Source organism: Schistocerca gregaria, chromosome 5, assembly GCF_023897955.1.
Source record: "Schistocerca gregaria isolate iqSchGreg1 chromosome 5, iqSchGreg1.2, whole genome shotgun sequence".
Classification (NCBI taxonomy): Eukaryota; Metazoa; Arthropoda; class Insecta; order Orthoptera; family Acrididae; genus Schistocerca; species Schistocerca gregaria.
The window spans coordinates 74,344,864-74,358,033 of NC_064924.1; the positions used below are offsets into that span (position 1 = coordinate 74,344,864).

At 51.1% G+C, this 13,170-nt stretch overlaps 6 non-coding genes and 1 pseudogene across 6 annotated transcripts; all 7 read right to left on the bottom strand.

Moving 5' to 3' along the window:
* Positions 1 to 4,253: 4,253 nt before the first annotated feature.
* Positions 4,254 to 4,375, bottom strand: LOC126274393 (5S ribosomal RNA; annotated as a pseudogene).
* Positions 4,376 to 5,657: 1,282 nt separating this feature from the next.
* Positions 5,658 to 5,776, bottom strand: LOC126274629 (5S ribosomal RNA). Its single transcript, XR_007550192.1, has one exon. It is a non-coding gene; the product is annotated as a 5S ribosomal RNA (ribosomal RNA).
* Positions 5,777 to 7,058: 1,282 nt separating this feature from the next.
* LOC126274630 (5S ribosomal RNA) lies at positions 7,059 to 7,177 on the bottom strand. The gene has a single exon (XR_007550193.1). It is a non-coding gene; the product is annotated as a 5S ribosomal RNA (ribosomal RNA).
* Positions 7,178 to 8,460: 1,283 nt separating this feature from the next.
* LOC126274631 (5S ribosomal RNA) lies at positions 8,461 to 8,579 on the bottom strand. The gene has a single exon (XR_007550194.1). It is a non-coding gene; the product is annotated as a 5S ribosomal RNA (ribosomal RNA).
* Positions 8,580 to 9,861: 1,282 nt separating this feature from the next.
* On the bottom strand, positions 9,862 to 9,980 carry LOC126273883 (5S ribosomal RNA). The gene has a single exon (XR_007549718.1). It is a non-coding gene; the product is annotated as a 5S ribosomal RNA (ribosomal RNA).
* A 1,282-nt stretch (positions 9,981 to 11,262) lies between these two features.
* On the bottom strand, positions 11,263 to 11,381 carry LOC126273885 (5S ribosomal RNA). Its single transcript, XR_007549721.1, has one exon. It is a non-coding gene; the product is annotated as a 5S ribosomal RNA (ribosomal RNA).
* Positions 11,382 to 12,663: 1,282 nt separating this feature from the next.
* Positions 12,664 to 12,782, bottom strand: LOC126274632 (5S ribosomal RNA). Its single transcript, XR_007550195.1, has one exon. It is a non-coding gene; the product is annotated as a 5S ribosomal RNA (ribosomal RNA).
* Positions 12,783 to 13,170: the final 388 nt, after the last annotated feature.

A 13,170-nucleotide genomic window follows, 5' to 3' on the forward strand; every position in this document is an offset into this window, starting at 1 on the left:
GCGCAAGGTACCACGCCCTTGCCAAGAAGTTATTATTTATTAACTGCACCTTTTCCCGAAGGGCCAAATTTCGGACCGCATGGATCTTGACAACAGCACGAATCCGATGCAGCGTAGGCCGCCAATTTAATGCTTCCATCTGCTGTGGATTCGAGGATAAAAGGACTCCAAGAACTTTATGCTGCTGCTGTACACAGAACCAGTCCCTACGAAGGGTACGTGCGCGGGCGGTGAGCGGTAAAAGAACAGTTTTCTGTGTATTGACAATCGCCCCCGTAGCTTGTTCAAAGTTGTGCAGAACGACTTGCAACCTGTCAACATCGTCTAAATGCTCAATAAATACGCCAAGGTCGTCAGCGTATGCTTTACAAACCAATCTGGTAGTCCCCATCTGAATGCCGCGACATTCCTGACCGATATAGCGGAGGAGGGGATCCAGCGCAATGGCAAAAAGCGCCATGGAAAGCGGACACCCTTGCCGCACGGAGCGACCTACACGAAAAGCAGGAGTAAGACGACCATTAACACAGATGCGTGACGTAGCATTTTGCAACAGATGCGTCACTAATTTGGTAAATTTATAACCAAACCCCATGCGTACCAAAACCTGACGCAAATAAAAATGACTAATACGGTCAAAGGCATTCTTAAAATCGACTAATAAAATCGCCGCAGTCCGAAGCCGAGCACTTTTTACATAGCCAATGCAGTCCCTGTAAGCAAGGATAGCGTCAAAGATATTCCGATCGCGCACCGCACACGTTTGCTGAGGACTAAGTACCGCCGGCAAAATGTTTTTAAGTCGCTGAGCGACGCAGCGCGTGACGATCTTGTAGTCAACATTTAATAAAGTAATCGGACGGACAGCGTCGATATTTGGCACAGCATTGGATTTGGGAACGAGCGTCACAACCCCCTCCACAAAGGCAGCTGGTACAGTCACACCATTTCGAATATCATTTACCAAATCTACTAAAATCTCACTAAAAAGATGAAAAAATTTCAAATAAAATTCCGCAGGAATCCCATCTGGACCTGGAGACTTCCCGTTGGGACTCCGCCGAACGGCATCGAGAACTTCATCAGACGTAAAGGCGTCAGTTAAATGATTCCTGTCCGGGCGAGTTAAAACATGGGGTACAGTCTGCAAAAAATCTCGCAACGCGTCGGAATCCACATCAACAGCACGGAAAAGTGAAGCGAAATGTTCAAAAATATCTGTTTCAATTTCCGACTGTACAGAAGTTCGATCGCCGTTTCGCAGCCGCCAAACATTAATCTTCAAACGTTCACGGCGTTTGCGTTCCCTGTGTAAATGGTAAATGGACAGAGGTTCCCCAGTAACAAGTCCCGCAGGCTGACTTCGGACGGTCACCCCATCACTAACGGCACGCATGTCAAGTAAAAGCTTTGCTTGAAATTGCTTCAGAGTAGGCAACAACTCGGGCTGTGACGTCACCCGCAACGCTAAGTCCCGTAAACAAGCCTGGCGGAAGCGAGCCGTTGCCCGACGCCAGCGTGCCGCCTCACGGCTGTAATCAATTAAAAATTCCCTAATCGCCGGCTTAACTATCGCAACCCACCACTCAATGGTGCTACTATGACCGCCTCGAGTCCGCAACAACCGTTGCCATATACGGTTAAAACAAGTCACAAAATGGTCGTCATTGAGTAAACTGCAATTGAACTTCCACAAATTGGTACGGCGAGGAACACACAAACGAGGCAATAAAAGACGACAGGAGTAACTGGATTGGTCAGAAAATACGACAGGAGTCACGTCAGCACTACAAATACGGGCAGACAGCTGCCTAGACACATAAATCCGATCGAGGCGACTACGCCCGGTACCGTAAAAATAGGTGAAGTAGGTGAAATCCGGGTGTAAAACACGCCACGTGTCGAGCAGCTGAAAACTAGTGACTAAAGTACCCAGCTCGTGACATTTGTTTGGACGCGGCTCTTGATCGCTGTCGTCTAAAACACAATTAAAATCACCCCCAACGATTAAAGTATCGACATTCCTGGATAGAAGCTGACACAAATCTCTACCATAAAATTCAGCCCTGGCCGGTTTAACATTTCCTGACGGAGCGTACACATTTACAAACACAATTCCAAAAATGGTACAAGCAACAGCGCGACCGTTCGGTAAAATGTCAACGTTAGATATTTGTAAGCCAGAACGCACTAAAATTGCAGTGCCCGTATCGTTATCAGGGGCAATATTATCAATCACAGTAAAATCAGTAAAATTATGCAAAAACAAAAGCGCTTCACAAGTCACCTCCTGTAAAAAGGCGACGTGACAGTTATTATCATACAAGAAATTTTTTAAAATCATAGCCTTCTGCGGATTTCGCAACTTATTAAGATTAACTGTTAAGATGTTCCACTGGCTACAGTCGTTAACCATATACACGTAATAACACAGTTAAAAAACAAGAAAATAAAAGAAAAACATGAAATTTGCTTAAAACAAGATAAAACATACAAACTTGCTAGGAGGGGGAGGACATACAATGAGTCACACTAATGGTTACCACCGGCCTCCACATCCGCCGACCAATCCTGTGACTGACTAGGAAGGGGGGGCGGGAGCGGTGGAGTCCCAGAAACTGTGACGGCACCTTCTGTGGCGGAATGCTCCACGGCGGGCATTTCGACATCCGAAGATAAAGGCGGCACCAAATCGTGGGTGGAAGGGGGGGCACGACGAAGGTGCGAATCTTCGGCTTTTCTTTTGGTTGGAAAGGGGGAAGGTGTCACAGACAAAGGCGGATCCACCGCCATGCCGGAATCGGCATCAGAAGTCGGTTGGCTCAGGAAGGTTTTCAAATGTTGCACCGCGATGTCACGTTTCTGCGTTGCAGCAACAACATCACCCTCCGGCTGAGTGCGGGAAGAGGTCTGCTTTTTCGCGTGGCGCCTGCTGCCTCCCCCCTGAGACGGGCGGTGGCCGAGGTCTACGCCGTCGCGCGCGGCCGATTGTCGGGAGGTCGGTTGCCCGACCGACCGAACCTGAGGGGGGGCAGGAGAACGCGCCACCGGAGACGGACTCCGATTTTTGTCCGAAAAACCACGCGTATTAAACGAAGCAGAGCTACTGGCACTACGTAAACGTGGGGTGCCAGAAGCTCGAGCGACATTCCGGTCCCTACGCGGTTTCGGTGCAGTAAAAGCTTCACGTTCTACAACAGCACTGGCGGCAGAAAGACTGTCGGGGACGGTAGTAGGAGCAACCGCCGATATGTCGGGTTCCGTAACCGGGACAGTATGCGGAACAATTCCTGCCGACATCGGCACGGATTGCGGTGAGACTTCGTCCACTACCGGTTTTTCAAAAACAGATTCAGTTGTCGCAGCCGCGAGCAAAGAAGGCTCAACAGGAGGTTCAGAAACAGAAACCAAGTCACTATCAGGAACAGACGTGTCCATAACGTCAGCGGCGGCCGATACAGGGGGGGCGGCCGCGAGTTGCACACGTGCAGGGGGGGCGGAACCTAAACTCGTTGCAGCAACAGAAGCAAAGCTAGGCCCACTTAAAACGTCCTCACGTGGCAACTGAACAGGCTGCCTGCGTTTAGGACAGTTTTGTCGGTAATGACCAACAGCACCGCAAAAGGAACACGTCTGAGGTTGACCACTATAAGTTATAAAAGCACGATGACCGTTAACTAACAAGAAGGACGGAATATGTTGTCGTACTATCATCTTTACACTCCTCACGCCGTTTTCGACCTGAAAAACATAGGCGGAAGACCACTTCTCTTTAAAAACAGATAGCACGGTCCCGTACGGCCGCAAATGACGAGATATTGTGTCATTCCGGATTTCAAAAGGCAAGTTGAACACACGAACATTTCGAAGGCCAAACCCACCATGAGAAATAGTCACGTTACTAATGCGACCGTCTAGATGTCGAAATTTACGGATACCATCATTAACATTTACCACGGTATCACACAATTCGGGAGTTTTCAACTTCAAAAACACGGAATTGATAAAAGTATCAAATTGAACTCCGAGAACGTCATCGGTCGACAAACACAATTCCTCAAGTATCCAACGGTGAATTTCGAAAGCTGACGGTTTTCCGACGGAACTATCGAATTCGCATTGCACATTATTTTGTCGTTCTTCACTACTGTCATACAACATTGCCATAACTTACGGACTTGATGAAATGTAGCCGCGAGGCAGGAGACAGACGACACGCGAGGCGCCGCCGGCCAAGTCGCACAAGGAAGTACTGCTCGCTCGGCACCGAGGTGTTGCCAGGCGGGCAGACAGCCAAGTACTAACCGGGCCCGATGTTGCTTAACTTCGGTGATCGGACGAGAACCGGTGTATTCAACATGGTATGGCCGCTAGCGTCGTTATACTGTAACCGCACGGCAGAAGAAGGCTTCGCCTCTCCTCCCAACACACGCAATCGCCGTTTTCGGTGGCGCATTTGACGCAAAGCACGTCCTTCCACCTCGAAGGCGACGCGCAGTGAGGCGCGCCGCCACGTGGACCACACGCACAACACAGCTGCTCGTTGCACCGGCTGTCATTCGTTTGATTCGTGCGGCCTCCGACACTCGCGGGAGACGCACCTTATTATTGTTATCCGGCGCAGGGCTTGGGCGCGGCCGGCGGCGGGGGGACTGCGCGGGGTGTGGCAGTGTCCTGCTGGACCGAGGGAAGCGTTCTCACCTGCCTGACACGCGTCGCGCTTCCAGATATTTGCGTAATTCGCACGGTGCATTCTCGGCTGTCCCCTTCCGTCCCGACTTGTCCCGACTTTGCTCGACTGCCGCTCGCTGCCGCTCGGGTCGCGGTCCATATGACAGCACAAGCACGAGAAACATCTGCGAGATGGGCGCGGGCCGAACCGGCGTGTCCGAGGCGCCGTGTGCGGCCGTTCGGAGCTACCAGAGCAACTCTGTGCTGCTCCGTGCCGTGGAAAGGTGCGAAAACATGCACACTAGACACAGGCTGTTCGACAAAGCATCCATCTCTTGTAGCGACGAAAGGTAAATTTTTGTTTACAAATTTTCCGTTGTGCACTGCTACAAAACAATATGCCCTGACGTATTTCACAACATTTCTGTCACTTCATACTGTTTTGTTATTTCCAGAGACTCTTTGGAAGTCTTCCTTGGCGCACTCTTTTCAAATTGAGTTCCTTAATATCGTATCTTACGATAGTTTAAAATCAGTATGGAAGCATCTTTGTCACATGAGAAAGGTAGCATGAAAAAAGGGCTGCCAGGGGTAATGACAAGAAAGCAAGAAATGAAGACAGCCATAGTTCCCAGGCGGTCGCCGGTCCAAATACTAACGTTGTTGCTTATCTTCGGTGGTCGGACGGGAACAGGTTTTTTTTTAATGTAGTTAGTTTTTGGAATTTAGCGCTCCTACTAAACAGTAGGCTCTGACGCATTTCAAGAGCACATCTGTCGATTCGCAGTGTTTCGTTATTTTCAACGAGTTCCTAGCACTCTTCCTCCGTGCACTCTTGTTCAAACTGAGTTCATTACTGTAATTTCGCATCTTACGTTTAATACAGTAGTTTAAAATGCTTGTGGAAGCATCTTTGTCGCACCTGAGCGTTTTTATGAAAAGAGGGCTGGCAGGTGTAGTGACGTAAAATTTAAAAAAAGAGAGGGAGCCAACAGCACCCGGTGTTCCCAGGCGGTCACCCATCCAAGTACTAACCGGGCCCGATGTTGCTTAACTTCGGTGATCGGACGAGAACCGGTGTATTCAACATGGTATGGCCGTTGGCGTCGTTATACTGTAGCCGCACGGCAGAAGAAGGCTTCGCCTCTCCTCCCAACACACGCAATCGCCGTTTTCGGTGGCGCATTTGATGCAAAGCACGTCCTTCCACCTCGAAGGCGACGCGCAGTGAGGCGCGCCGCCACGTGGACCACACGCACAACACAGCTGCTCGTTGCACCGGCTGTCATTCGTTTGATTCGTGCGGCCTCCGACACTCGCGGGAGACGCACCTTATTATTGTTATCCGGCGCAGGGCTTGGGCGCGGCCGGCGGCGGGGGGACTGCGCGGGGTGTGGCAGTGTCCTGCTGGACCGAGGGAAGCGTTCTCACCTGCCTGACACGCGTCGCGCTTCCAGATATTTGCGTAATTCGCACGGTGCATTCTCGGCTGTCCCCTTCCGTCCCGACTTGTCCCGACTTTGCTCGACTGCCGCTCGCTGCCGCTCGGGTCGCGGTCCATATGACAGCACAAGCACGAGAAACATCTGCGAGATGGGCGCGGGCCGAACCGGCGTGTCCGAGGCGCCGTGTGCGGCCGTTCGGAGCTACCAGAGCAACTCTGTGCTGCTCCGTGCCGTGGAAAGGTGCGAAAACATGCACACTAGACACAGGCTGTTCGACAAAGCATCCATCTCTTGTAGCGACGAAAGGTAAATTTTTGTTTACAAATTTTCCGTTGTGCACTGCTACAAAACAATATGCCCTGACGTATTTCACAACATTTCTGTCACTTCATACTGTTTTGTTATTTCCAGAGACTCTTTGGAAGTCTTCCTTGGCGCACTCTTTTCAAATTGAGTTCCTTAATATCGTATCTTACGATAGTTTAAAATCAGTATGGAAGCATCTTTGTCACATGAGAAAGGTAGCATGAAAAAAGGGCTGCCAGGGGTAATGACAAGAAAGCAAGAAATGAAGACAGCCATAGTTCCCAGGCGGTCGCCGGTCCAAATACTAACGTTGTTGCTTATCTTCGGTGGTCGGACGGGAACAGGTTTTTTTTTAATGTAGTTAGTTTTTGGAATTTAGCGCTCCTACTAAACAGTAGGCTCTGACGCATTTCAAGAGCACATCTGTCGATTCGCAGTGTTTCGTTATTTTCAACGAGTTCCTAGCACTCTTCCTCCGTGCACTCTTGTTCAAACTGAGTTCATTACTGTAATTTCGCATCTTACGTTTAATACAGTAGTTTAAAATGCTTGTGGAAGCATCTTTGTCGCACCTGAGCGTTTTTATGAAAAGAGGGCTGGCAGGTGTAGTGACGTAAAATTTAAAAAAAGAGAGGGAGCCAACAGCACCCGGTGTTCCCAGGCGGTCACCCATCCAAGTACTAACCGGGCCCGATGTTGCTTAACTTCGGTGATCGGACGAGAACCGGTGTATTCAACATGGTATGGCCGTTGGCGTCGTTATACTGTAGCCGCACGGCAGAAGAAGGCTTCGCCTCTCCTCCCAACACACGCAATCGCCGTTTTCGGTGGCGCATTTGATGCAAAGCACGTCCTTCCACCTCGAAGGCGACGCGCAGTGAGGCGCGCCGCCACGTGGACCACACGCACAACACAGCTGCTCGTTGCACCGGCTGTCATTCGTTTGATTCGTGCGGCCTCCGACACTCGCGGGAGACGCACCTTATTATTGTTATCCGGCGCAGGGCTTGGGCGCGGCCGGCGGCGGGGGGACTGCGCGGGGTGTGGCAGTGTCCTGCTGGACCGAGGGAAGCGTTCTCACCTGCCTGACACGCGTCGCGCTTCCAGATATTTGCGTAATTCGCACGGTGCATTCTCGGCTGTCCCCTTCCGTCCCGACTTGTCCCGACTTTGCTCGACTGCCGCTCGCTGCCGCTCGGGTCGCGGTCCATATGACAGCACAAGCACGAGAAACATCTGCGAGATGGGCGCGGGCCGAACCGGCGTGTCCGAGGCGCCGTGTGCGGCCGTTCGGAGCTACCAGAGCAACTCTGTGCTGCGCCGTGCCGTGGAAAGGTGCGAAAACATGCACACTAGACACAGGCTGTTCGACAAAGCATCCATCTCTTGTAGCGACGAAAGGTAAATTTTTGTTTACAAATTTTCCGTTGTGCACTGCTACAAAACAATATGCCCTGACGTATTTCACAACATTTCTGTCACTTCATACTGTTTTGTTATTTCCAGAGACTCTTTGGAAGTCTTCCTTGGCGCACTCTTTTCAAACTGAGTTCCTTAATATCGTATCTTACGATAGTTTAAAATCAGTATGGAAGCATCTTTGTCACATGAGAAAGGTAGCATGAAAAAAGGGCTGGCAGGGGTAGCGACAAGAAAGCAAGAAATGAAGACAGCCATAGTTCCCAGGCGGTCGCCGGTCCAAATACTAACGTTGTTGCTTATCTTCGGTGGTCGGACGGGAACAGGTTTTTTTTTTAATGTAGTTAGTTTCTGGAATTTAGCGCTCCTACTAAACAGTAGGCTCTGACGCATTTCAAGAGCACATCTGTCGATTCGCAGTGTTTCGTTATTTTCAACGAGTTCCTAGCACTCTTCCTCCGTGCACTCTTGTTCAAACTGAGTTCATTACTGTAATTTCGCATCTTACGTTTAATACAGTAGTTTAAAATGCTTGTGGAAGCATCTTTGTCGCACCTGAGCGTTTTTATGAAAAGAGGGCTGGCAGGTGTAGTGACGTAAAATTTAAAAAAAGAGAGGGAGCCAACAGCACCCGGTGTTCCCAGGCGGTCACCCATCCAAGTACTAACCGGGCCCGATGTTGCTTAACTTCGGTGATCGGACGAGAACCGGTGTATTCAACATGGTATGGCCGTTGGCGTCGTTATACTGTAGCCGCACGGCAGAAGAAGGCTTCGCCTCTCCTCCCAACACACGCAATCGCCGTTTTCGGTGGCGCATTTGACGCAAAGCACGTCCTTCCACCTCGAAGGCGACGCGCAGTGAGGCGCGCCGCCACGTGGGCCACACGCACAACACAGCTGCTCGTTGCACCGGCTGTCATTCGTTTGATTCGTGCGGCCTCCGACACTCGCGGGAGACGCACCTTATTATTGTTATCCGGCGCAGGGCTTGGGCGCGGCCGGCGGCGGGGGGACTGCGCGGGGTGTGGCAGTGTCCTGCTGGACCGAGGGAAGCGTTCTCACCTGCCTGACACGCGTCGCGCTTCCAGATATTTGCGTAATTCGCACGGTGCATTCTCGGCTGTCCCCTTCCGTCCCGACTTGTCCCGACTTTGCTCGACTGCCGCTCGCTGCCGCTCGGGTCGCGGTCCATATGACAGCACAAGCACGAGAAACATCTGCGAGATGGGCGCGGGCCGAACCGGCGTGTCCGAGGCGCCGTGTGCGGCCGTTCGGAGCTACCAGAGCAACTCTGTGCTGCGCCGTGCCGTGGAAAGGTGCGAAAACATGCACACTAGACACAGGCTGTTCGACAAAGCATCCATCTCTTGTAGCGACGAAAGGTAAATTTTTGTTTACAAATTTTCCGTTGTGCACTGCTACAAAACAATATGCCCTGACGTATTTCACAACATTTCTGTCACTTCATACTGTTTTGTTATTTCCAGAGACTCTTTGGAAGTCTTCCTTGGCGCACTCTTTTCAAACTGAGTTCCTTAATATCGTATCTTACGATAGTTTAAAATCAGTATGGAAGCATCTTTGTCACATGAGAAAGGTAGCATGAAAAAAGGGCTGCCAGGGGTAATGACAAGAAAGCAAGAAATGAAGACAGCCATAGTTCCCAGGCGGTCGCCGGTCCAAATACTAACGTTGTTGCTTATCTTCGGTGGTCGGACGGGAACAGGTTTTTTTTTAATGTAGTTAGTTTTTGGAATTTAGCGCTCCTACTAAACAGTAGGCTCTGACGCATTTCAAGAGCACATCTGTCGATTCGCAGTGTTTCGTTATTTTCAACGAGTTCCTAGCACTCTTCCTCCGTGCACTCTTGTTCAAACTGAGTTCATTACTGTAATTTCGCATCTTACGTTTAATACAGTAGTTTAAAATGCTTGTGGAAGCATCTTTGTCGCACCTGAGCGTTTTTATGAAAAGAGGGCTGGCAGGTGTAGTGACGTAAAATTTAAAAAAAGAGAGGGAGCCAACAGCACCCGGTGTTCCCAGGCGGTCACCCATCCAAGTACTAACCGGGCCCGATGTTGCTTAACTTCGGTGATCGGACGAGAACCGGTGTATTCAACATGGTATGGCCGCTGGCGTCGTTATACTGTAACCGCACGGCAGAAGAAGGCTTCGCCTCTCCTCCCAACACACGCAATCGCCGTTTTCGGTGGCGCATTTGACGCAAAGCACGTCCTTCCACCTCGAAGGCGACGCGCAGTGAGGCGCGCCGCCACGTGGACCACACGCACAACACAGCTGCTCGTTGCACCGGCTGTCATTCGTTTGATTAGTGCGGCCTCCGACACTCGCGGGAGACGCACCTTATTATTGTTATCCGGCGCAGGGCTTGGGCGCGGCCGGCGGCGGGGGGACTGCGCGGGGTGTGGCAGTGTCCTGCTGGACCGAGGGAAGCGTTCTCACCTGCCTGACACGCGTCGCGCTTCCAGATATTTGCGTAATTCGCACGGTGCATTCTCGGCTGTCCCCTTCCGTCCCGACTTGTCCCGACTTTGCTCGACTGCCGCTCGCTGCCGCTCGGGTCGCGGTCCATATGACAGCACAAGCACGAGAAACATCTGCGAGATGGGCGCGGGCCGAACCGGCGTGTCCGAGGCGCCGTGTGCGGCCGTTCGGAGCTACCAGAGCAACTCTGTGCTGCGCCGTGCCGTGGAAAGGTGCGAAAACATGCACACTAGACACAGGCTGTTCGACAAAGCATCCATCTCTTGTAGCGACGAAAGGTAAATTTTTGTTTACAAATTTTCCGTTGTGCACTGCTACAAAACAATATGCCCTGACGTATTTCACAACATTTCTGTCACTTCATACTGTTTTGTTATTTCCAGAGACTCTTTGGAAGTCTTCCTTGGCGCACTCTTTTCAAACTGAGTTCCTTAATATCGTATCTTACGATAGTTTAAAATCAGTATGGAAGCATCTTTGTCACATGAGAAAGGTAGCATGAAAAAAGGGCTGCCAGGGGTAATGACAAGAAAGCAAGAAATGAAGACAGCCATAGTTCCCAGGCGGTCGCCGGTCCAAATACTAACGTTGTTGCTTATCTTCGGTGGTCGGACGGGAACAGGTTTTTTTTTAATGTAGTTAGTTTTTGGAATTTAGCGCTCCTACTAAACAGTAGGCTCTGACGCATTTCAAGAGCACATCTGTCGATTCGCAGTGTTTCGTTATTTTCAACGAGTTCCTAGCACTCTTCCTCCGTGCACTCTTGTTCAAACTGAGTTCATTACTGTAATTTCGCATCTTACGTTTAATACAGTAGTTTAAAATGCTTGTGGAAGCATCTTTGTCGCACCTGAGCGTTTTTATGAAAAGAGGGCTGGCAGGTGTAGTGACGTAAAATTTAAAAAAAGAGAGGGAGCCAACAGCACCCGGTGTTCCCAGGCGGTCACCCATCCAAGTACTAACCGGGCCCGATGTTGCTTAACTTCGGTGATCGGACGAGAACCGGTGTATTCAACATGGTATGGCCGCTGGCGCCGTTATACTGTAACCGCACGGCAGAAGAAGGCTTCGCCTCTCCTCCCAACACACGCAATCGCCGTTTTCGGTGGCGCATTTGACGCAAAGCACGTCCTTCCACCTCGAAGGCGACGCGCAGTGAGGCGCGCCGCCACGTGGACCACACGCACAACACAGCTGCTCGTTGCACCGGCTGTCATTCGTTTGATTAGTGCGGCCTCCGACACTCGCGGGAGACGCACCTTATTATTGTTATCCGGCGCAGGGCTTGGGCGCGGCCGGCGGCGGGGGGACTGCGCGGGGTGTGGCAGTGTCCTGCTGGACCGAGGGAAGCGTTCTCACCTGCCTGACACGCGTCGCGCTTCCAGATATTTGCGTAATTCGCACGGTGCATTCTCGGCTGTCCCCTTCCGTCCCGACTTGTCCCGACTTTGCTCGACTGCCGCTCGCTGCCGCTCGGGTCGCGGTCCATATGACAGCACAAGCACGAGAAACATCTGCGAGATGGGCGCGGGCCGAACCGGCGTGTCCGAGGTGCCGTGTGCGGCCGTTCGTAGCTACCAGAGCAACTCTGTGCTGCGCCGTGCCGTGGAAAGGTGCGAAAACATGCACACTAGACACAGGCTGTTCGACAAAGCATCCATCTCTTGTAGCGACGAAAGGTAAATTTTTGTTTACAAATTTTCCGTTGTGCACTGCTACAAAACAATATGCCCTGACGTATTTCACAACATTTCTGTCACTTCATACTGTTTTGTTATTTCCAGAGACTCTTTGGAAGTCTTCCTTGGCGCACTCTTTTCAAACTGAGTTCCTTAATATCGTATCTTACGATAGTTTAAAATCAGTATGGAAGCATCTTTGTCACATGAGAAAGGTAGCATGAAAAAAGGGCTGCCAGGGGTAATGACAAGAAAGCAAGAAATGAAGACAGCCATAGTTCCCAGGCGGTCGCCGGTCCAAATACTAACGTTGTTGCTTATCTTCGGTGGTCGGACGGGAACAGGTTTTTTTTTAATGTAGTTAGTTTTTGGAATTTAGCGCTCCTACTAAACAGTAGGCTCTGACGCATTTCAAGAGCACATCTGTCGATTCGCAGTGTTTCGTTATTTTCAACGAGTTCCTAGCACTCTTCCTCCGTGCACTCTTGTTCAAACTGAGTTCATTACTGTAATTTCGCATCTTACGTTTAATACAGTAGTTTAAAATGCTTGTGGAAGCATCTTTGTCGCACCTGAGCGTTTTTATGAAAAGAGGGCTGGCAGGTGTAGTGACGTAAAATTTAAAAAAAGAGAGGGAGCCAACAGCACCCGGTGTTCCCAGGCGGTCACCCATCCAAGTACTAACCGGGCCCGATGTTGCTTAACTTCGGTGATCGGACGAGAACCGGTGTATTCAACATGGTATGGCCGTTGGCGTCGTTATACTGTAGCCGCACGGCAGAAGAAGGCTTCGCCTCTCCTCCCAACACACGCAATCGCCGTTTTCGGTGGCGCATTTGACGCAAAGCACGTCCTTCCACCTCGAAGGCGACGCGCAGTGAGGCGCGCCGCCACGTGGACCACACGCACAACACAGCTGCTCGTTGCACCGGCTGTCATTCGTTTGATTCGTGCGGCCTCCGACACTCGCGGGAGACGCACCTTATTATTGTTATCCGGCGCAGGGCTTGGGCGCGGCCGGCGGCGGGGGGACTGCGCGGGGTGTGGCAGTGTCCTGCTGGACCGAGGGAAGCGTTCTCACCTGCCTGACACGCGTCGCGCTTCCAGATATTTGCGTAATTCGCACGGTGCATTCTCGGCTGT